The sequence below is a fragment of the Felis catus genome, chromosome A2, assembly GCF_018350175.1.
Source record: "Felis catus isolate Fca126 chromosome A2, F.catus_Fca126_mat1.0, whole genome shotgun sequence".
Classification (NCBI taxonomy): Eukaryota; Metazoa; Chordata; class Mammalia; order Carnivora; family Felidae; genus Felis; species Felis catus.
The window spans coordinates 151693037-151716963 of NC_058369.1; the positions used below are offsets into that span (position 1 = coordinate 151693037).

Genomic DNA, 23927 nt, shown 5'->3' on the forward strand with positions numbered 1-23927 from the left:
TCCTCGCCTGTGAAATGGTATCGTATTAGATGATAAAGTAAAATGAAACTATAAAACGACTTAAAGAAGATTAAGTTAAAGAATAATATTATTATGAGGATAGCTTTCCTGAATCAATAACAGAACTCAGAAAGTGTAAATGAAATGATGGCTGAATTTTAACTAAAACTTTAAAAATGCACTCAAAAACATGTAATAAAATCAAAAGCCACACTCAAACATGTATTTAATAACAGCTAAAACTTCATTTATGTTCTTGCTAATAAAAACTAGATAAGTGGGGCACCTGGGTGGCTGTCGGTTGAGTGTCCGACTTTGGCTTAGGTCATGATCTCATGGCTCGTGAGTTCGAGCCCTGCGTTGGGCTCTGTGCTGACCTCTCAGAGCCTGGAGCCTGCTTCCAATTCTGGGTCTCTCTCTCTCTCTGCCCCTCTCTTGCTCATGCTGTCTCTCTCACTGTCTCTCAAAAAATAAATAAACATTAAAAAAATTAAAAAAAACTAGATAAGCTACTCAGTAGAAATAATTGGCAAAACCCATGATGAAGTTTCATAAAGAAATACACGTGCCTTATAGTCTCTTGAAAAAGGCTCAAAATCACTCTGGATTAAAGAGAAGCAAATTAAAATAGTTAGGTATAAGGTTTGTAATATACCTTGTTGTGGAAGATATAGCCTATCTTTCCTGCATTGTTTTGTAGGATACAAAACTGGTGGAGATTCTTCAGACGGAGGTTGATAGAGTATTTCAAATTTTTCAAAATATACCTATCCTTTCAACCAACAAGTCCATATTTCAGATTCATGAATTTCTCATATAGGTGCTCAAAAATGAAAAAGAAATTAATAGAAATCAGTTTAATACATTTCAAAACAATCAGCAAGGGATATCGCAAAATGAGAAAATCAAAATGACAACACTATGTGTGCAAGGCTTCCAAAATGTGTGTGTGTGTGTGTGTGTGTGTGTGTGTTTGTGTGTGTGTGTGTGTTTAAACATGCATGCATTATGTAGAAAATTTGGGGCATGATACTTACAAATGTTTAATAGTAATCACACCTAGGGGCACCTGGGTGGCTCATTCAGTTGAGTGTCCGACTTTGGTTCAGGTCATGATCTCACAGTTCATGGGTTCAAGCCCATTATTGGGTTTTGTGCTGACAGTACAGAGCTTGGAGCCTACTTTGGATTTTCTGTCTCATTCTCTTTCTGCCTCTCCCCAGCTCATATGCTCTCTCTCTCCCTCAAAAATAAATAAACATTAAAAAAATAGTAATTACATCTGTGAGGTGAGATTGAAAAAAAATTTTTGTAGTGTTTGCATTTTCCAGCTGCATCCATGTGTCACTTTCATGGTAGAAAACTATTTAAATTTAGAAATAAAATGCACTGCAGAGTCCTAGAGCAAGTGTGACTATTTATTCCCATATTTTTAAGAAAAAAGTAATAGATATTAGCAAAATCTAATAAAGAATCCTGCAAAGCCTACTGAGAAACATGAGAGGATTCTCAGAGAAAAATACATAAAATCACAAATTACTTCATATTTTTGGATTTTCTTAGAGTCTGAAAATGTAAAGGAAGGTGGAATGAACATTTTCCTGAGGTATGAATAAAATAAGGATATTTGAAAATGAAAGTACAGAACAGGGAATAGATTCTTCAGATATCAATGTCTTTATAATGCTATAATAGTTTAAATTATAAAATGGCATTAAACTAAACAAAATGACAAAATAAATGGACCAGAAAAAGACTTTTTAATAAAAAGGATGATTATATGATGATTAAACATCACAAAGCAATAAATGAGCTGTGGGTCATACAATAATACTAGGACTGTTGATTAATCAATATCAGTTGTTAAATGATTAGCCAGTGCAAGTCAATATCACTAGAATATATTCATTGAAAATTTTAAAGTAGTAGGTTTAATAAAATGTCAAACCATAAAAGACCAGAAACAAACAAATAAATATTTATCAATATCTCCATGGGCATCTTCTATTTTTAATTTTTTTTTTTAATGTTTTTTTCAACGTTTATTTATTTTTGGGACAGAGAGAGACTCCATGGGCATCTTCTATTTTGGAAAGCATAGAAAGAAATTACTTTGGCAATGATAGTAGATTTCACTATAATTAAACGTGTTTTTTAAAACTGTTGCTCAAAATTAAAGACCAGTTTACTAAGCAGCCTACACATTTGGAGAATATTTACAATACATATTAAAGACAAAAGGTTAAAATGTTTAATATACAAAACGTATGCAAGACACACATGTATTAGTTGCATATTTAGATTAAGACACTAAAATTTCAAAAAACAAGTGGTTAACAAACAGTTTATAATAGTGGAAATACAAACGGCAAAGTGGCTGAAAATGGGAAAATGTTAAATCATGAATAAAGAACGTGTCAATTAAAACACTAAAATACTAAGCTTGACTATGAACTTCTCTGAAATTGTAAAATGTAAATCACTTAATACTGGCAGGAGTATTTTCCCATATACTACTGTGGGAATGTAAATCACACAGCCTTTGGAAAGCATTCCAAAGTGTACTGAGAACCTAAAAAATATTAGTAGTCTTCCATCCACTGATAGAAATTTATCTGAGAACGTAAGGTGAAATGCCTCGTGCATAAAAATGATGCTTGAAACACACCCATGCCTGCATTTAGAAGAAGCTTGAATGATTAACAATAAAGATACGGTTAAATGACATGAGATGAACAAGTATGGATACATTTAAAACGATGTTTGTAAAGAGCACATGTCATAGTTTACATGAAAAAGAGGTAAGTGACATATCCATATAGTTTGATCTCAACGAAGCAAACACAACACACATACAAAATAGATTAGAAGAGGGAATTAAAAATATTCATGGTAGACCAGTCAGTAGCCTTGATACAGTGGCAGGATAATGTTGGTGTTATTAACATGTAACAGACTTACTTTATGGGAGCAGGTGTTCCTGCCCATTGATGATGATAAGAATTTGATGGAACAATAATATCTTTTCTGTCGTTCATTAACTGACTCTGGAAGGCAGCTACTCTACCTCTTTTGACCTTGGGTTCTTTTGCTGTCATGTGCTACTAGCAACAATAATACATCACTATCAGGGTCATTTGAAAGATAGAATAAGGTATGAATGAGAAAGTATGCTGTAAATGGCATGTACATGTTATATATTTTTATTAACTAGTTGATGATTATCTAGTACCCTAAAGTTCTGCCTGGGTCAATGGCTGAATTTTGCGGACACAAACTCAATCATACTAGTAACTTCATGGCTATCATTGAGTGATGTTTCTGTAAAGAAATACATTTCAAAATCCACCAATGGTACAGATTTGTCTGTCAACGTCAAATCAAAGTTATATTCATGTCAGCAAAGTATTATACACAGAAAGAGCTGTCAGCTTGTTAATATAAAAAGCACTGACTAATTTATAAAAATATTCCGTTGAAAGATAGTAGAAAGACAAGCTGCCAATATTAAGAGCAATGTGAAAATGAAAACTGGAGCAGGAGACCTACAAATTTTATCGAGAAAAATCTTTGAAGATTTTGGCATAAGGAACGAGAAGGGCAGACACGAAGCTGATGCGTGACAGACAGTTGAGCAACCTATCTTGATTGAATGACTATTTTTAATCATTTTTACATGGCGTGATTTTCAGTGTTTAGGTGCAACCTGTTACAAAGGGAATAAAATCGAGAGAAAAAGAAGAAAAAGTCAAATGCAATGTGAGAGATGGGAATGGACAAAAATCCTGCCACTTCCAGGATTCCGTCTGGAACTCTGAAGCTAGAGCAGTGGTAACCATGGATGAGGTTCAAAGCATCCTCTTTAGGTAAGTCGTGAGGCCAGTCTTTTCTGTACTTCCGTTTCCCTTACCATGATAAATTGCCCCTCAAAGACACATAGAACTAGGGGAAAAAAAAAGGCAGAAATGTAATGCTTACATTAGATAATTATAGTGTATGGTGTGGGAGAGGAAGAAGTGGTCAAATAAATAGAAGTATGTTGATGCATTTAAGGAAGGGAGTGTAAATATATACACTTGGTTACACTCTTCCCCCATATCACCAAATGGACACAACCAGACACTCACTGTAACTGTGGCTCTGGTTTCTGATGCAAAAGAATCCCCTCCTCTGTAGCCTTGTTCTGCAACTGAGTGTATGAAAGGCAAAAATATCTAGTTAGTACGCCTAATTATATTATAGCTCTTGCCACTAATTTTGGAAAAAAAAATCAGTCCAACTAATTAACTGACTGAATTGACTGACTATAGCATTTGTCAAACAGTTGGTTGCACTTTTTTTTGCTTGAATCTAAAACCGATGTGTCTTCAGAGTGTTGGGGTGGAGTCCATGGTTGGCCTCCTTGTTGATATCGGGTTCCCTGCCAGGCACTAAACTATGCTATTTTTTTACTGTTTATTTTCTAATTCTCATTGAAGTTTCAAAGTAGAGAAAAGTAGGAAAAAAGATTAAACATAGTTCTATTATTTAAAGCTACACAATTATCCATGTGTTGTATTTTTTCTGTGCATATTTTTGCATATTTATGCTTAACAAGGTAATTTATATTTTTAATTGAATAATGAATATTACATATTTCTTAAATATATGTCTTAATGACTGTTGTATTGCCTCTACTTGGTAGCACCATTAACCATTGGTTCATTGAGTCATACCTCTACTTTATGGCATTAGGTTCTCCTATTGCCATCTACACAGTGCTAAAAATCTTTGTATATGATTCTTTTGTAAAGTTGAGATTATTTTCTGAGGGTTTCAAGAAGCAGATTATTTTCTGATGTTTTTTCCCTAAGAGTTATTCATGAATGATCCTCAAACACATTATAGTCCTACACCTTAGGAACTATCAGATTATGAAAAGCCGTTAAAGCTTTTAAGATGATAAAATATATCTATCTCATCTCAGAGCCAGCAAGTTCTTAATTAAGAAACATTAGAAAACATTTTCATTAAAGCCAACAGTAAAGCAAATATCTGCATTAGCATCATTATTATTAACAATGTTCTGGGGAATATTAGCTTACACAATTGGACAGGGGCATAAAACATTGGACTTGATATAAAAACATTAGAAGGGAGGTGTACAATTGTTATCTGATGACATGACAGTATGCTTGGAAAATCCATGTTGAAAAACTACCCAAACAATAAGAGAATTTAATAGTATAGAGAGACACAAATTAATATTCATATCATTGAAAAGAGAAAATTCTTAGAAATATACCTTATGATAAAAGTGCAAAACAAAAGTGAACAAGGTTACAAAAACAAACCTCTAAAAACAACAAATAAACCCAAAGGAAACAAAATACCATCTGCGGTGAAATCACTTCTGACACATTGTTGAGGGAAACGTAAATTGTTACTTCTGTGGAAAGCAATTTGGTGAATGAGTTATGTGGTAGGTTGATGGGCCAGTGATCCTAACTGTTCCCCTCTGTCTCTATCCACATGATTTGCAATGGGACTTTGTGGTTCTCATCAGTGGATAAAGTGACTTCCACACCTCTGAATCTGGGCTTGCCTTGTGATTTTCTTGGGCCAACAGAAGGCTTTGTGATCAGTAGAAACTTCCCTTTTTTTTGCTGTCAAGTTCAGCACATTGTCATATGACAAACAGGTTTGGTCCCATTTTTGTCTTAAGTTACTCTATTTTAAAAACTTGTTTCACTGTATGGCCTGTTTGTTCAGACTGTTGTGTATGGGTATTTTTGTTTTTGCTCGAGAAATTATCCTTACAACTCCATAAAAATGTTTTAATGCTTGGTTTTAGATGGTCTCCACTAATGCCTTACTGGAAACAATGACAAAATTAGGATATTTCCTCTTTTCCCTTCCTTCCTCTTTATCTTCTGTACCCATCTTTTAGTTGATTGCATCATCTTTCTTATGTTTACCTTTGTGCTGTTGAATAAAGTCTCTGCTTCTTTGACTTGGTAATGAGGAGAGTTTCATGAAGGGGCTATTTATTCATGAAGAAGAACAGGCAGAGCTAAGAGATTCGACAAGCAATGATGGAGCATCTATGGCTAACAAAAGTCAGAGGCCCCCATAACTTTCTTTGGCTTATGGCGGCAACTGGAAGGAATGGCCACCAGCACATGATGAGAGCTGAAGCCGAGTGAGAGGGGCTGCTTGTCAGGAGTTGTGGTGTAGGTCGAGGAATAAAACCATAGCCAAGTCACAGCAGTCCTGTGCCTTTATCATCATCACTAAAATAGGAAAATAATAACTATCTAATAGTGTGGTTGCAATTTATACATGAACATGGGATCTATGACTATCCTAGCTTAGTAACAGTCAGATTGCAATTACCACCAGGCGATTAGCTGTGTAGACTAGGGATGAGGGGAAGTGTGCACATGTAGGTATACATAGTGAGGAAAAGCGAGAAAGAGAACAGGAGTGTCAGTGAAGGCACGCTATTGGAAGGTATTATTCTTTGCAATGAAGTTTGACTGGGTTCTGAGGTGAGTTCCTCACACTTTATGTTGACTTAGTCATCTGGAGTCAATATTTCCTCTCTGCAGTCATCTAAGTCCCTCCGATCCACTCCTACTACACACTTACCTCATTACAAGTCTCTGTGTGTGTTTCTGTGCCTGTGTGCACATCAGCAAGTACTTGTTCTAATTTGCATAGAAATACTCAAGGTACAGTTCCACTTGCGTAACCACACGGTGATATTTCATTGCTGGGGAACGAAAACAAAGAAATCAGTGTAGGGAATCTGATTTCATTAGAAAATATTATTGTCCATGTCACTTTTAGGTAGACATGTTTAAGTGTGATTGGGGATCCCATGGCAGTCAGGGCGCTGGAGCGTGCCATGCCGTGCCACGATGCGAAGACAGAAGAGATGGAAAATTTTTGTCAGAAAAGGGCTTTTATATTCAGGCACTAAACGATGACAGTACAGACAGAGTGATTGTTATTCAGCAAGAGTAAGACAATAGAAAGGATTTAAATGATCTGGAAAAATTAGAATTGATTGAACAAGTACAGAGTAGAGCAATTCTGGGGATGCAGGCTGTGGTGTTAAAACAAATATCAAATTTTTACGTGAGACTCATAATAGAACCCACAAATGACATGGACGTATGTGTGTGTGTGTGAGAGAGAGAGAGAGACTGGGGTGGGGAGAGAAAGAGAGAGAATTCTGGGTGGAAGGACTTTGGCTTGCTCTGGAGAGCTGTATTTACAGGGAGGTTAGGGAGTGGGAACAGCACTCTTGCCTCCATGGCATGGAAGTGTGGAAGGGGTCCTGTACTATGTGGGTTTGTCAAAGGAATCAAAGTCTATATGGATCCTTGTAGTGACATCAGAATGACATTTCACTTTTGTTTACATGTTGAGATTCTTCACTTTGGGAAGGGCAACATTCCTTCCCAATATTTGGTGGATGAACTAAGACCGATGCATTCTTGAATGTGGGGACTCATTTGTCTACTGTTTGTAGGGCCTGGGAAGAACACAGAGAAATAGCTTCTTATGGTTCAGTAATTTGTTGTTTAGCCTAAGACCTGTGCGACACCAAGTGCCACATAATGTGAATTTTCCATCACTCAGAGGCCATTGTCCATTTGTTAGATATTTTTATTCCTTTGGCTTTTTCTTTCTCTCTGTTGTCTGATATTTGGCAACAGCCACGATCCCTTCAGTGAAGGCGAAATGAAAAGATAAACTTTTTCAGTCTTGCTTCTTTTTAGCAGTTCTGAGAAAATTAGAGAGAGGAGTTAGAAGCTGTTACTTAAAATGAGGTTCCTGAATCGTTTATAGTTAAAATTTTAGCAGTGATATAATGGGACCAACTAAAATCTTGCTCAATGTCCCGTTCTATGTTGGACTTGTAGCTATAAAAATCTATCTTTTTTTATGTTAAAGCTCTTTACCAGGCAAGCATGTTACATGATGAAAGGAAAAGATACAATATGCAGATTTTCAGAAGCTACTTTCCTCTCTTTCAAGAAATGAAGTTTCTTAAAAATATAGCAAAAGCAGGGGTGCCTGGGTGGCTCGGTCAGTTGAGCATTCAACTTCTGCTCAAGTCATGATCTCACGGTTCGTGAGTTCAAGCCCCACATCAGGCTTGCTGCTGTCAGTGCAGAGCCTGCTTTGGATCCTCCGTTCCCCCTCTCTCTGCCCCTCCCCTGCTTGTGCTCTCTCAGAAATAAATAAAAGTTTTTAAAAAATACAGCAAAAGCAGAACAAAACTCAAATGAGGCCTTGGGAATTGGGTAAGGGGAAATTTACAAAGGCCTTAAGGTTGATTGGAAGTTTACTTTTATTTTATTTTTGCTCATAAAATATAAGCAAAGTATTAAGAATATAGATAGTAAAAGGAGTAACATAAAATTTATATATTTTCCCAACACCCAGAGGTAGACTTTAAAAAATATTTTGGTAATTCATACACACACACACACACACACACACACACACACACACACACATGTATATAATAGTTATATTGTGAATATTTTAGGCACAAGTTGTGACTTTTCCATATTAAATCTTGGGGAGGTTTTAGAAAAGCACATCAGGGTAGCAGGATGAGCAATGAATCTACACAGTCACATGAATGACTCCTTAGCTGGTCAGAGAGAAAATAGAATGTGGAGAAAAAAATTGGTGGTCTGAAACAAAATAGTGATGGGATTTTAGGTAAATTCAGGTGAGGAATGATTGATATGATGTAGAAAGTCCTGGGTTTAGGTACAGAAAGGAAAAATGTGAGAATTGGTAGTGAATCTAAAGATTTTTATCAAACATTCTTGATTGTATTAAATGTTTATTGCTATAGATTTTGTGAAAATTGCTCGTATGGGTGTGTTTATTCTGTGGCGTTAGTCCTGTGACTATCACATTCAAAGCTGGCTGGCAGTTGAATATGGTGACGCTTAGTTTAGGAATGGGTGCTCTGGCAGAGATGGTTAGCTATCCAACAAAAATCTGTGCTCCTACTCTAGTAGAGTAGTCTGGGAAGGGTCCGCCCAGGCAACAGCTACACTTCCCAGCATTCCTTGCATCCAGGTGCAGCCATGTGGCTAAGTGCAAGCCAATGAAATGGGAGGGGAGGCGCCATGTGCCTCCAAGTTTGTTATCTCAAATATCAAGTTGACTTTTCTCCCCACAATCTTTTGTCTTCGAGATGGCTAGACTTAAAGATGCCTCAGTACAAAGTGGGAAGCCACCTACTGTAAAAATACTCCCAAGAATGACCAAAACGTGACACAGACACAAAGTGAGTAAATGCTGTTGGAAAAATGGTACCGACTGACTTGTTGGATGCAGGGTTGCCGCAAACCTTCAGCTGGTGAAAATTGCAGTATCTGCAGAGCACAATAACATGAAGCACAATAAAACAAGTTATGCTTGTAATCTAAGCAAGAGATGTTGGGGTTGGCACTAGAGGGAAAGCAGTGGAGATGACGGAAAGAGACGGACTTGGGATATAAAAATAGACAGCATTGGGTCACATTATTACTCACTGTTACCATTAGGTTACAGAAAGTCAGAATGAAGAAAACATGAAACAGATGAATATGACTTACTATCTCCATATTATCTGATTATATTAAGATTTTATACTAATATCTGATTATACTAAGTAGATAGGACCAGCAAACTATAGCCCGTGGGCCCAATGCTGCCTGTTGCTTGTTTGGTAAATAAAGTGTCTTGGAACATAGCCTCCCCATTTATTTATGCATTCCATGTGGCTACTTTTGCATAATAACAGCAAAGTTGAGATATTCTGACAAAGACCTATGGGCAGCGACACCTAAGATATTTTCTATCTGGCCTTTTACAGAAAAAAGTATTCAGACTCCAGCTAAAGAGAATTATTCTCTACATTTTATTATTTAGCTCTGGGGGTGCCTGGGTGGCTCAGTCAGTTAAGCATCTGACTTCAGCTCAGGTCATGATCTCACGGTTCGTGAGTTCAAGCCCCGCATCGGGCTCTGTGCTGACAACTCGGAGCCTGGGGCCTGCTTCAGATTGTGTCTTCCTCTCTCTCTGACTCTCCCCTGCTCACACTCTGTCTCTCTATCAAAAATAAAAATAAATAATAAAAAAAATATTATTTAGCTTTGTTGTAAGAAGAATCTGGAATCATTGAAATAATGGAATCAACGTGATTTTCAGGCAGATTTTTGGATCTGTCAGGATTCTAGTTTGATTCCCTTGGATTTCACCCTTTGGTAACATATGTTTGCTCTAAGGCAGTCACTAAAATTAAAATTAATGTAAATCAACCATTGCAAAGATTGTGTCTTAGATTTGAAAGAAACCTGAGTCATCATCTGGTCTAAGTCCTTTATTATTTTAGAGGAGGAAACAGAACTCCATGGTCCTTGTGTCACTAGCTCAGGGACACAAAGTCAGTTCGAGGCAAAGAGGAACCTACTGTGCCTGCCTTTCTTGTCCCAGTCCATGCCCTGTCCACTATGCCACACTGAACTCCTTAAAAATAGATGTAAGATTCTTCGAAAATCACAGATATGAATGGATGGGGATTTCCTTTAAACATCATTGTTTTTTTTACATCAAATTTCAAGTGTCCAACATGCATTTCTTTTGAACTAGGTTATTTTTCATTTTATAAAATGATCCCATTGATTCTATCTTTAGAATTTGTACTATGGAAATTTTGAAACAAGTATAAAAGCAAAGATAATGGCAAAATGAACCCCTGTGTACCTGTCACTCAGCTTCTACACTTACCCCGTGGCCCATCTCATTTCATCTAATTCCCTCACCCAGTCTCCCACCCTCACCACATACATTGTTTTGAAGCAAATCCCAGCCATTCCATAATTTAATCTATGAACATCTTAGTATTTATCTCTAAAAGATAAGAGCTTTTGAAAAGTTGTAAGCCAAAAACTAGCAATAATTCTTTAACATCACCAGTGTCCAGTGTTCAGATATCCCCAATTGTCTCAGAAAATTTTCAAGTTAATATGAAGATTCCCAATTTGTTGTTAAAAACAAAAACCTGGATGTTTGTCCTTGGAGTGTCCCATTTTCTGAATTTTACGGTAACATCTGTAGAGTGAGGTGATTTAATTAAAATTGCTATCCTCTAATTAATGTAAACAATATTTGACTTTTTAAAATGTAACTTAACAGTTCTTAGAGGAACGCATTTATTGTGGAAAATGTACTCTTAGCATGCATACACAGAATCTACATACACTCTTTTAATACTCATGTCACATCATGCCACTTGTCTGCTGGAGACCCTTGGGTGGTTTGCCATCTCATCCAGAGTAAGGGCTACTGCCTGCCTCTGGTCTCAAGACCCTACATGATTTACTCTTAACGTAGCTCTCTGGCCTTCTCTTATTTCTTCTTTCATACTTTGGAATACAGCCAAGTGACTCACATCCTTAATCCTCTAAAACCCTTGTTCCTCTAAAATTTTACTTTCTCAGGAGGTTGACACCAGTTGTTCTCTTTCCCTGGAAAGTTTATCTCCCAGATGCCATGGCTCATTGCCTCTTTTCCCAGATATTTCCGTGACTCATTCCCTCATCTCTTTCCAGTCTTAGTCAAATGTCATCTTTTCAGTGAGGCCTTCCATATCCAACCTATTTTAAATAACCAACTCTGCTTAACACTCTCCATCCCCTTGTCTGTATTGTTTTTGTATATTTTGCCCATTTCTGTATTTTCAGTACCTAGGACAGCGCCTGGTTCATAATAGAGCTTTAGTAAATATTTGCTGAAGGCATGAATGAATATCTGTAGTTATATTTGTTTTGGAGAATTTTGTCAAGGTGAACAGTATTTACTCTAGATCAGAATGCCACCCCTGAATTCTTGGCTATTTTCCCATTCAAGTTAATTAGGCAAGTTAAGCTGGAAGAAAATCTACAAGTGCCCTTAAGTTCACCCTGTGAGCCTGAGACCAAGAATAATGTAGATTAATCCTAGTACATGGTTACTTGTTTCTTTCCCTTTTTTCTGGACTCTAATCTGGACCAATCTGTGCTCTTTAGAGATACAGTTCCTTCATGAGCTAAAGGCACCCTCTGAGAAAAAGAGAACGAGAAAGTGAACATTAAAGAGGAAAAGACTCCCAAGCCCCCTCTCCCGTGAATCTTCATAATCATGATCATTGTGCTTCATAGGGGTAGAGAAGGAAGAGAAAGTCCATCAACTGCTTCATTTGGGAGAATGAATCCCAGCTATTTTTTTCCTATTTATAATATATGCCTTGTTAATATCCTGATATCATCAAATGTTTCATTTGTTTTCTTTTGCCTTTACCTCCATCCCCTCTTATCCTGTGATGTCTCCAAATGTTATACTTTTCTGGGTGCCTTAAGTCTCCAGTGAGGTGGGAGTGCGTGAAGTCAACAGCAGGCTAAGGAATTATTTTTTAAATTTCTAGATGAAAAACAACTAAGGGTCATGAATTCTGGCTTTCAGAGTTCTTATTGCAATACCCTACCTTTGTTGCTCACTGTCAATCTATGCACTGATACTTGTTGAAATTAGACCTTCATGGATATTTTACTTACTTGTGCTATCTTTGATTCTTTCACTGTGAATAAATTCTCTTCAAACTTGAAAGTGTGGCTGATAATCACAGAGGATATTAACCTGATTGGTAAGAACATCTTTCATTGCCTGGTTCTTCATATTTTGGGAACCCCAAAGACCCTAATACATGTACCATGTGGCACTGGATAAATATTGATTAGACTGATGAAAAGAAATATTTCATGAACATAACATATTAAAAAAGAATGAAACCAGTCACTTCATTACAGATAGAAAATAGGATATCCAACTTATTATTAAAGTTTAAAAGAAGGTTTAGGCACAAAAATATGGAAGGAAGGAAAAGACTCCTAAGCTGATCCTACTGAAGAGTATTGAACATTCATTAATTTGTTTACTCATTTATTTCACAAACATTTGTCAAGAGCCTACCATGTCCCAAGCAGTACTTTTTGTACTAAGTGTACAGAATGAGTTGAGCATATTCTTTGTCCTTAAAGGATGTTCCTAATAGGGGAAGCAGACAGCTATGTCAGCAATTACAGTCCACTTTGGTGAATACCATAATAGAGACAACAGAATGCCATTCCAACATACGTAAGTAGTACCAGCTGCATTTAAAAGAGGGTAGTCAGGGGGGTGCCTGCATGGTTCAGTTGGTTAGGTGTCTGACTCTTGGTTTCAGCTCAGGTCATGATCTCACAGCTTGTGGGTTCGAGCCCCACATTGGACTCTGTGCTGACAGCACAGATCCTGCTTAGGATTCTCTGTCTCCCTCTCTGTCTACCCCTCCCCTGCACTCTTTCTCTCTCCCTCAAATATGAATAATAATAATTAAACTTCAAAAACTAAAGAGGGTTCTCAGGGAATGATTCTTAAGCTGATACTAAAAATCGAGTAGGAATTAGATAGAATGATGGCCGGGAGCACAGAAGAAAATGGGAAATCATTCTTTAGACAATGGAGGAAGTAGGTCCAAAGCACACATGTGCCTTCTGGGAACAGCAAGTATTCTGGCTGGAACTTAGAGTACTGATTGAGCCATGTTTTGAGATGAGGCTGGAAAAGGAGAAAATATGCCAGGGAAGGCTTTATATGTCATTGTGAAGAGTTTGAATTTCATCATTAAGCTACGGGCCACCTTTCAGAATTTTAAAAGTGGGGGTAGGTGAAGGCAGAGAGATGACATAATTACAGAGATTGGATCTTTTGAGAGTAGAAGCCAAGAGCAAGTCTGAATGACAATGGAATAAACACAGAGGAAGTACACTTTTAGAAGTACACTCGACAGGACTGATGATTGATTAAAATGTAGGAGTGGGCAGGCAAGGAGAGAAGGAGAATGAGGAGATTCAAGTGATGTTTAAAGATCCAGGGAAGAATGGAAGTTAAAATGAAGGGCAGCTTTAAGAAAGAAGAGATAGTTAACTCCTTGTGACAAAATCTCAAAGAAGTCAGACAAACTAACAATGACATATGGATTTATCAATTAAGAATTAAATTGAGATGTATCACAGTAGTTCAGAGGAATGGTTACATTAGAAGCCAGTTTTCAATGCACTGAAGCATGAACAGGCCCAAATTATGGGTAGTCTTCAGCTGTACTGTTTGGGGACTCCTTTATAAGAAAAAGGATACACAATTATGAATTCAAAACTGTATATAGAGTGTTAGAAGGGGTCCACACAATGAGGGGTCCTGACATACAGCTTCATTTGCTTTTTCACAAATTCATCTTTGGGCTGAAGAATGGGTGGGTGATGATGAAACAGCAAGCCTTCAAGAGGCTTGGTTTTGAAGGAAAGAAGAAAAATTGAAAAGTTACAGTGTGTGGAAGTGGAGAACAGAGGGCAAAAGTGTGTGTGTGTGTGTGTGTGTGTGTGTGTGTGTACTTCATAGAGTGACATGAGCGTGCTGGTAATGTGACTTGAAGGGACAGAGAAGGTGTGGAAGGTAGACATAATACCTGAGGGAATGGGAGAGGATGGAATTAAGAGGACAAAGGGAAGAACATTCAAGGAGTGATCCGAATAAGAGGTTTCGAGGAAAGAAACCATTTGACATCCAGAAAGCTTTTGCTGGCTTTTATCAAGGAAGTTTTAGTGTAGTGATGAAGATAGGAACCCAATGATGTTGTGTTGAAAAGTGAAAGGGAGCTGTAGTGGTGCAGCAGTGAGTGTGGCCTCCAAATCGGACATGTTTGTGAGGAGAAGCAGGGAGACTGGGCAGAAGCCAGGGGAGCGTGCAAGATCAAGCAAAGGTTTTATTATTGACTTATTCTGGGTGTGTTAGAAGATAGAGGAAGGTTATGCGTTGGGAGAATCCAATCAGAAGGGAGGGAGAGAGGGGATGAGGGAAATCTATCAAGGGAAAGAGAAGCCTTCGTTAAAAATGTTACTGCCCTACTTTGCAAAGCAATTGGTACAGATAAAGCATTCAAATAGTATAGAAATAAGGCACTATATGCAAATCTCCTATAATTACACCTTCTGAAAGCAAATGCTGGTAAAAAATTTTTTTTGGTTTTTGTACTTCCAGGCATTTTTCTATTATGAATACAAATATACATGCAACCATACAGATTTACAGGTAGCAACAAACTTTTTTTTCACAAGATTAATCTGCAATTGTAAGGTGATGTTCATTTAAGTTCTTAGAGCTGTGGTCCATTCTTTTTTGGTGGCAAACCATTTTTTTTTTTTTGGCAACAAATCTTTATTTTAAAAATCAATCCTCTGTTGATAGCTGTAATTGTTTTCAGTTTACCACTATTAAAAGCAAGGCTATAATCACCATCTTTGCATATTTATGTGAGTATCTGTATAGAATTTATTGCTTCAAGCATACTGCTAGGTCAAAAGGTATTTAAATCTATATTGTTACCAGTTATTTCCAAATTTCCCCTCCAAAGTTCATTATTCTAATTTATACACCTGCCCACAGCCCATCGAGTGCTTAGAAAATCATGTTTTGACATTAAACTTAACTCAGTGAAAAACTGGAGTGATCACACTCCAAAGTCCTCTGAATTAGCCAGAAATCCTTTGCGGAAGTGTCTCAAATATCTTATCTTCCTCTGATTAAAATTTTATTGAAGAAGCTGAATTCAACAGCGCGTAACAAACTGTTTGAATTTTGTTATCATTTGATTTACTACTAACATTCTTGTTCTACAAATATGCAAGGATTTTGGCTGTCTTACAGGTTTAAGTATATGGATTTCTAGAACTTTAGACGCAGAAGGCATTTACAGAACATGCAGGTCAGCCTTCTTATATAGCTGAAAAAAATTGATGGTCAGAGTAGCTGGGTTTCCCCACATACACCCAGTAATCTTCTGCACAATTGCTTCTTTCTGGTGTTGATTTTACCTGGAATGCCTTCTTACGCTGCTTAGCTCAGCTCCCTTGTATACAACACTACAGACTTCCCTGCTCTTGACAGGGTCTGCCTGGCATTATAGCAGCCTGTTTCTTGTTTCCTACATCTTCAGCTATAAGGTTTTTCTGAGCAAGACCATGTCTTACTTATTCTTGAGTCCTTAGTTCCTAGGGTATACACATGCCTTGCCTAAATCTTTTTGAATTTCCCCCCAGGGAATGAATCTAGGCAATTATAATGGATTGTAAATTGTAAAACAGAGACATTCAGTCTGTATTTTACCTTCTAATGAAGGTACACAGACTACTTCTGAGGTTTTCTTGGAAAAGAGAGAGAGAGAGAGAGAGAGAGAGAGAGAGAGAGAGAGAGAGAAAGAAAGAAAGACCCTGAATCTAATCTAGCCTCCAGCTAGACTATCAATATATATCGGGCAGAGGAACATGCTAAAGGACCATAAGGATGCAATCAGCAAAAGCTAGACTGGTCCAAATACACAGGACAACTAGTCTCATGTCTTCAACAAATGAATAATAATAATAATAATAATAATAATAATAATAATAATAAAAGATAGGAGAACTTATATATTCAAGAAGACTTAAGAGATTTATCAACCAAGTATACTACATTTTGATCCTGATTTGTATGTATGCATTGTTAAAAAAAAAAGAGACAATTGGAGAAATTTGAAGACTAATTGGATATTTGATGATACTGAGGAATTATTGCTATCTTTTTTTGGTTAATGCCATTGTAGCTATGGTTTTCAAAGAAAAGGTCATGATGTCATGATGTTTTTAGAGGTACATACTGACGTTTTTATGGGCAAAATTATGCAACAGTTGGGATTTGCTTCAAAACAATTTAAGTTTGATAATTGTCGAAGTTTGGTGATGGGTATGCAGGGATTATTGTATGATTTTCTCGAGTTATTTGTATGTTAAAATTGTGATAGAAGATGTTTTGGGATGTGGATAAATGAATATTACAAATTTATTTTTTAACTTAAGCTGGAACAGATTTCCTCATTTACACCTTTACCTTCATTCTTTTCTAGTTGCCTGGCTATAATAGAAGTGCTTTTTATTTTTTTCAATTATTTTTAAAATATAATTTATTGTCAAATTGGTTTCCATATAACACCCAGTGCTCATCCCAACAAGTGCCCTCCTCCCTGCCCGTCACCCACTTTCCCCTCTCCCCCACTCCCCATCTACCCTTAGTTTGTTCTCAGTCCTTAAGAGTCTCTTATGGTTTGCCTCCCTCCCTCCCTGTAATGTTTTTTTTCCTCCCTTCCCCTCCCCCATGGTCTTCTGTTAAGATAATAGAAGTGTTTTTTAAAGGAGCTTTGAGCTAGGAGGGATACAGACAGTTTTAATGTAACATATAGGAGATATATCGGTAGTAGATGTACCTGTGCAGTAACTAAATTCTTACTGGCCTTCAGATATCCAAGTTGAAGCCCAAATAACCATGAGGCTTTCTTCCATTTCCTCTATACTCAGATTTCAGGATCTAAAATTCCCCCTTCCCCTGTACAGTGTGGAAACAAATGGAAGCATGAATGGCAGATACCCCCCATTGGAGGATGCACTTCAAAGGAGTTGGGACTTTGGCATGAGAGGAAGTAGAGGAGAGTGAAAGGAAGAGGGGAGTGAAGGCCCATAAGGGTGGAGAAGAGCACAGAGTCTGTTATTGGAGAATGACTGTTTCCCTGGCTTCATTCTTCTCAGGACGATTGAACTCTTAGGAGTCTTCTAAGACTTTCTGCATCTAAGCATTACCTACCTGATCCCTGGACACTCTCAGGCATTTCCAAACACCAGGTTACCTGCTAGGTGGGAGCGCTGTTTGTACGCAATTTTCCCATGTTGTTGACGTTGACATTGTACGTTCCTGGACTACAAGGGCCATCTATGAATTCAGGGAACCATTGATTAGAGTTTTCTATGTTACTTAGTGTGTGTCAGTAAAAAGACCTCGTTAAACACAAATGGAAGAGTAGGTCCTCAGGGAATACCTCTCAAATACCAAGTATATTTACATGGCCTGCAGTTTCCTTGGTAACTCACAGAATCGGGAGCAGGAAGGGCTTTTGAGCTTGCTCCCACGGAGATGGAACGTGGTAGTTGTGGGAGGTTATGGTTTCTTCTCCACATGGCTGAAATTCGCAGGAGAGTTGCTACCAGCCTACTTTTTTGTACTTGTGGAATACTCAGGGAATCACTTGGAGCTAAGTTTCTTCCAACTGCGCATTTCTACATTCAAACGTTTAGGAGAGTAAGTTGCGTGATTTACATTGATTTTCACTCTTAGTCAGAGGCTGGTGAGAGTCTTATTCTGAGTTCCACTAGCTTAGGTATGTGTAGACATTTGTAAGATTCTCTAAGAGCCTAACCAAGTATTTCCTTCGAAAATAATATTCTGTGTGCAAAGACTATTGAGACAGGGATGATTTAACCTACAAAAATGAATGCAGAGTTTTCCAATGCCTGAAGACAGATTTGGTTGTTTCTTATTACTTGATAGGATTGAAATATCCTGCACATTAAGATTTTAAGTTAATGTCAAATGCATACACACTATATATACTATGTTCTGTGTGTGCCATACATATATACACACACCCTGAAGGATAGGAAAGTAATATTGATAATAAAGGCAAAAAAAAAAAAAACACTGAAGATTCTAAAAGACCCAAGTGGAAGCAGAAGACTTTTAACCTCATCCTGATGGAGTTAACACCTTAATTCCTGTTTACAATTGTCCTACAGATTTGGGGTTATGTAAGAATTCCTCAGTTAGGCCTGTTTCATGTGGGAAGAAAGATTGAGAATGAATCTTTTGTTCAGGAAATTGACTGGAACTAGCTTGGGGGCCAATTCTTGCTTGTCAATCATGTTCTTGTCTTTTCAAGATAATGCATCTATTTTTTTTTCCTTCTTAGCCCCTGGCTAATAAGTGATCCTAAAACTAAAAAAAAACACACACACACACAGAAACATCAAAAATTATCTGTAGCAGCAAGCTTAGTGATATTAAGCATATATTGAGCTAAAATGCTCCAACTTGCAAGGACTAGGTATTGGGTGTTCATGGGTCGCTTTAAAATTATAGGTTATTGTAAAGGTTGCTATGAAAATAATGAAACGGCCAGAAAAATATTTCCCAATATTTTCTTAGTAAAAATAATATCTTTCCTTTAGAAGGAGAGGGCCAATGTTAATTTCAATAATTGGAGATCTAGAAAAGAAAGAAAACTGTGACCTAGAGAATCTCATGAGGTGATAGATACATGAGGTCCTTCTACACCTCGTCTTACCTTAGGGGCCACTCTCCATCCATATTATACCTGCCTCAACTGACTGGTATCTGCAGCCTTCTCAAAACCTAAGTGGTATTTCCTAGAAAACACCCATTTATCAAGCATCATGCTGCCTCCTGTACTGATGCTTGCAGGTTGTACAGCACCTGAGAATGAAGTCTATGGCCTTCTGATCTGTTGTCCTCCCTCTCTCTTGGCTGCCTGCCTTCCCCCTCCCTCTGAATTAAATTACTTCTTTGGCCAGCCAAATGGTTTTTTGAAAAGGCAGAGAGAAGGAATAGGAACCACAGAGAAAAACTATCTCATGAGAACAGTGTCTGTTTTAAGACACCTGTTATTGGAAATTAGTTTCACAACTGAGGTCATAATCAAATGATGTCATGGATCCAAAGAGTCCTGAAGTAATCTATTGGGGAGTACTAAAGCAGGAACACTTGTAAGAGCTATACAGACGTGTCTTCACCTACCAAGAGATACAACTGAGCCCACCATTCTCCCGGTGATGTTAAATTCCCTTGTTGCAACATGGTTTTGTGTATGGGTTGAATGGAGACTTCCATCAGAGGCAGAAAAGCAGAGGGAATGAGGTTGGCCTCTGATGTCATAGGAAGAATGAAGAGTAGCTATTTCTTTTTAAAAATAGGATCTGAAAGGGTAATGAAATCTGTTTTCTTGATTTGGGGGGAGAGAGTATACAATCATTACAAAGACATGGACATTTTTAAGGAAAGTTCTCTGTTCTCATTATTTGGCATGTTTTCTGTGAAAAGACTTTCACTCGGAGTGTTTTCAATGTACGAGTTTTAGATTACTGCCAGAATGCACTACAGGAAGCATGTGAATGGGAGACCACCATGTTCACTCCAAGGCTCTGGAACAGAACAGTAGTAGATATTTGGGTACTTGGGTTGAAAATTGCAAACAATGAATAAAGAAAGGGAAGAATATGTTGAGGATTATTAATTATTCGTTTATATAGGAGCACTAGGCAAGGGATGACAGCCATTTGGAGCCAGATGGGAATTGGCAAAAAGAGTCTCTTCAGTGCAGAGGAAGGCTGAGAAAAACTTTGCCTAAGAACAAGATGAGAATTGGGTAGAACAAGCAAAAGAATGTTCACTTTCATGGAGAGAGTAGTACTTGATCGGAAATGGAATAAATTTAGGCAAGTAGAGGAAGATAAGCAGAGTTTAAAGATTGTTAAGTGCTATGGCTTAGAGATTGTTCAGAGATTGGAGACTGTTAAGAACTATGGTAGACTCCGCACCTCCATTAAACCCTCGTAGTCGACTCTTTGCTTATTGTATAATATGGTCAAAAGATATTATCGCCTAAACAGCTGGCATTAGAGTTGCTCTTATAGAGGGAACTGTCTTTGGCTGGGATTTTATTTAAGTGTTTACGGAAGGCATGCTGGTTCCAAGGCATCAGAGAGAAGGAAAAGATTTTCTGCCCTTCACACAATGAGAAGAGAGCTGAAGGGACAGAGAGGAGAGAAAGACGGGATGAGAAATCAAGCATAACGTGATATGTGCTAGATGCTGTGTCAGGAAAGGTCCAGTTGGCACATTTCGTAGCCCGCTGACCAACAAGCTCTTCTGGGTAAAGAAATTTCTTAGATTCAGGCATCTCCCTGGTCCTGCAAAAAACAAAAACAAATACACAGCAGCAACAGCAAAACTACACAATCAAACCCCCGATGGTAAGCTTGTACACAAAAACCTCTTCAAAACATGTCCCCTACCCACCTCTTCTTCCAACTTGATTGCTGTTCATAATCTCCTCCGATGTAGAAATTTGTAGCTGCAACAGACTCCAGTTTGTGTGTGTGTGTGTGTGTGTGTGTGTGTGTGTGTGTGTTTAAATCTACTATACTCCCAAATTCTCTGTGTGGGTTGAGTCTGGGGGCAAGTGGTACAGGAGCTAAATTCCATGTTCAGTGTGATGCTATGCAGAAAAAAGTCACTCATTAAGTCACTAACTCCAGTTGAGCTATTTTTTCTTCAACTGGCACTGAAATGTCTTTATTTTAAAAAGATACTAGAAACATCACTGTATCAGGCCCTGTCTCTAGCTGCCTCTCTGACACACTTCCTAAACTGGTTCTAGCCTACTTATGTTTTTGTTTTAAGAATTTGAAACTACTAAGCAAAAACCGAGTTGAATATGGATTAAATCAAGTCCTGCCACCAGAAAGGTTGATATCCTTTCCTGGAGTCTACGTATCAAGTCTGTCTGAATATACGAAATGTACTATTTGCCATAGTTTCTTTTTCCAATTTGGAAAAATTTGTATGGTGGCAAAATGTTTATAAATAAGTACAAAAAGAGCCAGGACATCTGGGTTGTAATCCGAAATTTTCCAGTAACTTCCTCTGTAATATTGGTAAATCAGCCGACATTTCTGGATATGAGTTGCTGGATTTACAAAATAACAAGACTGGATCTGACTCTCCTCAAGGACCTTCCTCCTTCAAATATCTATAAATGTTTGAAGCTCCGGCCAAATCAAATGACTGTTTTGAAGTCTTATAAAAATATCCTAAGGCTGCAGTCAACCCCATAAAGAGCTGATGCTATTATTTAGGTACTTCCAGTCACTCAATTTATTTAGTTTAATCCTTAGATAATTAAAATAAGTGAGTCAGAAACAATAAAAGAATTCGAGCAGTGAAGCAATAGAAATCGGCTCTAATCACCTTTGAAAATAATCACTTCCTAGAGTTCCTCCAAAAAGATTATGTGAAAACAAGTAGTTAATTATTATAGTAGCCACCATCTGGCCTAAATTTGAAAAATAACATACATTTTGAGAGGAGAGTGAGTTCATGTTAGAATAACTTAGTCACGAGCAAGATAAAATTCTCAACATCACTGGTCATAGAAATGTAAGTTAAAACAAGAAAATGTTGGGGCACCTGGGTGGCTCAGTCGGTTAAGCAGCCGACTTCGGCTCAGGTCATGATCTTATGGTCCGTGAGTTCGAGCCCCGCGTCGGGCTCTGTGCTGACAGCTCAGAGCCTGGAGCCTGTTTCGGATTCTGTGTCTCCCTCTCGCTGACCCTCCCCCGTTTATGCTCTGTCTCTCTCTGTCTCAAAAATAAATAAACGTTAAAAAAAATTAAAAAAAAAAAAGAAAATGTTTTGCCTATGAGATTTGAAAAAGCCTAGATAGAACATAATAACTAAGGCTGATAAATGTAGAGTGGGTGGGGAAGTACTAGTTAAAGCAACCAGATGCAGAATTACTGGAAGCAAAGAAAAATAAATTGTGGCTCATTAGCCTCAATAGTATTCAGAGAACAGCCTTGATATAAATCAACGAAAGAGGTGGTGCCCTTCACATATATATGTACAATTCATTGTGGTGTGTGTGTGTGTGTGTGTGTGTGTGTGTGTGTAGTGGGGAGAGAGAGAAAGGAGATTCTATAGGTCAAGAGACTTATTCCTCTACCGGTAGGAATCTTAAAAGATAAGTAAGAATAATTAATTGGTATGAATACTATAGAATATAAGAAAAAAGAGATAATTCCAATTCCTGGTCCATTGGATGAATTCTAAGGGAAAATTGGGATTGGGAAATTCACTGAGAGATGGCAGTATCAGGCTAGGAGCACTCTGAAGCATTGTGTGAGGACTGAGGGCACAGAGGATAGTGGCCACTGAGTCCTGATGGAGGGTGGAGCCCTCAAGAATTGTCAGTGGTGCTCATATGCTCTCCATCTCACCAGAGAGAAGAGTGTATGTCCCCATCAAAATGGATGGGAGCAGTGGATGTTGAAACCTGAGGACTAGTTTTCTATATAACAAATGTTGAATTTTGCAGTGAGAGAAGAATGCTTCGTGGCTCTATGAGTAAGAGGTACAAGTTCTCACTGGGGAAAATTGTTCTTTGAGGGATACAGTCCTTCTGTATCCAGAAGCCAGAATTTTTAATAAATTACGGTGAATCTTCCTCCCAACTTAGCTTAATAAGAGCTGGGAAATCTTGAACAAGACTTCGAATTCAATAGGATACTGGGCTACATAGTCTGAGGGATCCTTTTTCTAGAATATAGTGAGATCTTTAGTAAATTGCCCCGAATATAATATCTAATTCATCTGCTACAAAGTAAGAAAAATACCTAGGGGCAACAGTGACCTAAAAAAATATAATCCAGGGAAGTAAAGTCATAGAAAAGAAAGCAAACAAGGAATGGTAAAGTGTGGTTACATGAAGGAAAATACCTATAAAAGCACTGATATATAGAAGTCAGCCTCTGGCAAGGTGAGAAAGCTAAACCCGAGAATCCTGCATTAAGTTGTACCAAAGAGGGGCGCCTGGGTGGCTCAGTTGGTTGAGCGTCCGACTTCAGCTCAGGTCACGATCTCACAGTTCGTGAGTTCGAGCCCCGCGTCAGGCTCTGGGCTGATGATGGCTCAGAGCCTGGAGCCTGCTTCCAATTCTGTGTCTCCCTCTCTCTCTGCCCCTCCCCCATTCATGCTCTGTCTCTCTCTGTCTCAAAAATAAATAAACATTAAAAAAAAATTAAAAAAAAAAGTTGTACCAAAGAGTTTAAACTTTTTTTTCCTTTCTGGAAATCTGGTGGAGCCCATGGTTTCCTTTAATAACAATGATCCCTAATGCGTAAAATAAAACACATGAA

General features: G+C 37.8%; 2 long non-coding RNA genes across 5 annotated transcripts in view; one reads left to right on the plus strand and one right to left on the minus strand.

Moving 5' to 3' along the window:
- Positions 1–23927, plus strand: part of LOC111557297 — a 175423-nt gene that overhangs the window by 103021 nt on the left and 48475 nt on the right. For all 4 annotated transcript variants that reach the window (XR_006594619.1, XR_006594618.1, XR_002737265.2 and 1 more), the window contains exon 5: positions 3693–3866. This is a non-coding gene — a long non-coding RNA (uncharacterized LOC111557297). The remainder of the gene's footprint in view (positions 1–3692; positions 3867–23927) is intronic.
- Positions 6508–18204, minus strand: LOC123384048. Its single transcript, XR_006594620.1, has 3 exons — positions 17746–18204; positions 9342–9392; positions 6508–7774 (listed from the first exon to the last, which is right to left on the minus strand). It is a non-coding gene; the product is annotated as an uncharacterized LOC123384048 (long non-coding RNA).